The 2,808-nt window shown below is 56.4% G+C and overlaps 1 protein-coding gene across 1 annotated transcript in view; it reads right to left on the reverse strand.

Moving 5' to 3' along the window:
• LOC104130621 (myocyte-specific enhancer factor 2D homolog) overlaps positions 1–2,808 on the reverse strand; it is a gene marked incomplete at its 3' end in the record, with an annotated part of 41,505 nt that overhangs the window by 2,035 nt on the left and 36,662 nt on the right. The gene's annotated exons all lie outside the window — the stretch shown is intronic.

The raw sequence follows: 2,808 nt of genomic DNA on the forward strand, positions 1-2,808 counted from the left end.
AAGCCCTGAGCGGCCGCACTCAGCTCTGCCCGCAGCCTTCTCTTCTCCAGGCTGAACACCCCCAACTCTCCCAGCCTGGCCTCAGAGCAGAGGGGCTCCAGCCCTCGGAGCATTTTAGTAGCCCTCCTCTGGCCCCGCTCCAACAGGTCCATGTCCTCCTGGTGCTGAGGGCTCCAGAGCTGGACGCAGGGCTCCAGGGGAGGTCTCCCCAGAGCAGAGCAGAGGGGCACAATCCCCTCCCTCGCCCCGCTGGGGTACCTATCCCATTGCACCTCCAAACGAGCGCAGCCACCAGCTAAGCAGTCCCAGGTCCCCCCCACCCCAACCCCAGGAAGGACACAACCAGGGGAAGGCGGCTTCCCAAAACCCGGGGGCCAGCAGATGCACGCATCAGCCAACCCTCAACGATTCTTCTTTCCACGAAAAGCCGTCACCAACACCAAACGCAGAAGCCACGCCGAGGCCTCTCTGTAGCGAACAAGGCCGTTGTTAAAGCTTCCCCAGCCGCCGAGCCCGGTTAGTTCTCATCACACACAAAACCAACCCAGCGGGTTAAAAATGAAAGCATCTTCTTCAACCGCATCCACCTGCATCACTCCATCCCTCGCCGCGCGGGGAGGTTTAGTGGGGGAGCCAGATGCTACGGCCTGACCACGAAGCGCCCCAGCACCTGAAGGCCACCAGCCAAAACGGCTTTAGGGCACGGACTCTGGTCCCTTACGGCACGTCGGGATGCCGCCTCCGGCGATGGGAGCCTGCCTGGAGCCCTCCCTCGGCAGCAGGAAAAGACGGACGCGAAGCGGTCCCTGCTTTCCCAGGTCGTTTTGCACCGAGGATAGGTTTCTGCTGGCTTTTTAACCTGTTCTGCACCAAGGAGAAAGCTCTGCTGGCTTTTTAACCTGTTTTACACCAAGGATAAACTTCTGCTGGGTTTTTAACCTATTTTGCACCGAGGAGAAAGCTCTGTTGGCTTTTTAACCCATTTTACCCCAAGGATAAATTTCTGCTGGCTTTTTAACCCGTTTTACACCGAGGAGAAAGCTCTACTGGCTTTTAAACCTATTTTACACCAAGGAGAAAGCTCTGCTGGCTTTTTAACCTGTTTTACCCCAAGGATAAACTTCTGCTGGCTTTTTAATCTGTTTTACACCAAGGATAAACTTCTGCTGGCTTTTTAACCTATTTTGCACCGAGAAAGCTCTGTTGGCTTTTTAACCCGTTTTACCCCAAGGATAAATTTCTGCTGGCTTTTTAACCTGTTTTACACCAAGGATAAATTTCTGCTGGCTTTTTAACCCGTTTTACACCGAGGAGAAAGCTCTACTGGCTTTTAAACCTGTTTTACACCAAGGATAAATTTCTGCTGGCTTTTTAACCCGTTTTACACCGAGGAGAAAGCTCTACTGGCTTTTAAACCTATTTTACACCAAGGAGAAAGCTCTGCTGGCTTTTTAACCTGTTTTACCCCAAGGATAAATTTCTGCTGGCTTTTTAACCTGTTTTACCCCAAGGAGAAGGCTCTGCTGGCTTTTTAACCTGTTTTACACCAAGGATAAATTTCTGCTGGGCTTTTAACCTATTTTGCAGCAAGGAGAAAGCTCTGCTGGCTTTTTACCCCAAGGAGAAAGCTCTCCTGGCTTTTTAACCTATTTTGCACCGCCGGCAGGGCTTGTGGAGGCACCGGTGGGGTGCACGTCCAGCCGGGGCCGGACCCCCACCCCGCGTGAGCCCTTGGTGGGGTGGAAACCCGGCCCCCGGCAGTGAAACCAGGGAGAAACCTGCGGGCGGAGGAGGCAGAGCCAAGCCTGGCAGGAGCTAATCCCGCACTAAAAACTCACCCCGGAGGGCTGCACCCCCCCCTCCGTTCTGCTTCCCCTCCCCAGCTCGCCCAGGGCTCGGGGCAGCCCCCCCCGGGGGGCAGGGGGTGGCGGGGTGCAGGGGATGGGGGGTGCAGGGATGGGGAGGAGGGGGTGCAGATTTTGGGGTCCTCGGGAGGCTGCCGGAGCGAGGCGGCGCTCACCTGCTGAGTCAGCAAAATAAAGAGCCGTGATTTCCCAAGACCCAATGCTCAAGAAAAGCCGGAATTTTCACTTGGGGGGAGCTTGCGAAACACAAGACGGATTATTTTTTGGGGTGGGGGGGGGTATAATTTTTGCAGGGCTGCATCCAGCCCTTGAACATGAGCCTCCTTTCTGCTCCTGGCAGCATTAATCCTGGCGACTCGGGGCTAATCCCTCTGAAGCAGCCTTGCCTGCATCCATCGCCTCTGCTCCCTTGAACTAACGACTAATTTGAAATGTGCCCCCCCCCTTCCTCCTCCTCCTCCTCCTCCTCCTCCGCCCTCCTGACACAAATCCCTTTCAGCACTGTCCTGATGCCACCCCGGTGACGGCTCCGGGATCACAGGCTAAAGCCACCCTGGATTTCTGCCACCGCCACCAGCTGCCCCGAGGGCTCGGTGGATTTGGGGGGAATTAATGCGGAATAGCCCAAAGCGGGCTGAGTCCTGCAGGGATGCGAGGGGCTGGCACTCGCCGCTGGCACGCGTCAGTGCTGGGGTCTTAACCCAGGGAAAAAAGCCCTTTTGGGGGGAAAAAAGGGTGAAAAAGGAGGTCCCAAACCAGGAGGGGAGAGCAGCAATTGCAAACACAACTCCTCCCGCGCTGCCCGGCCGGAGCCAAGGAGGCTCAGGAATGCTGGAACTAACGGGAATGGTTTTCCCAAGGGTTGTTCCCGCTTTTCCGGGTGGGAAACAGGAGGGAGCCTCAAGGCCCCTCGTGCGTCTCACCCATCAGACCCGGGGGGGGG

The sequence above is a fragment of the Egretta garzetta genome, unplaced genomic scaffold (assembly GCF_000687185.1).
Source record: "Egretta garzetta isolate BGI_Z169 unplaced genomic scaffold, ASM68718v1 scaffold1028, whole genome shotgun sequence".
Taxonomy (NCBI): Eukaryota; Metazoa; Chordata; class Aves; order Pelecaniformes; family Ardeidae; genus Egretta; species Egretta garzetta.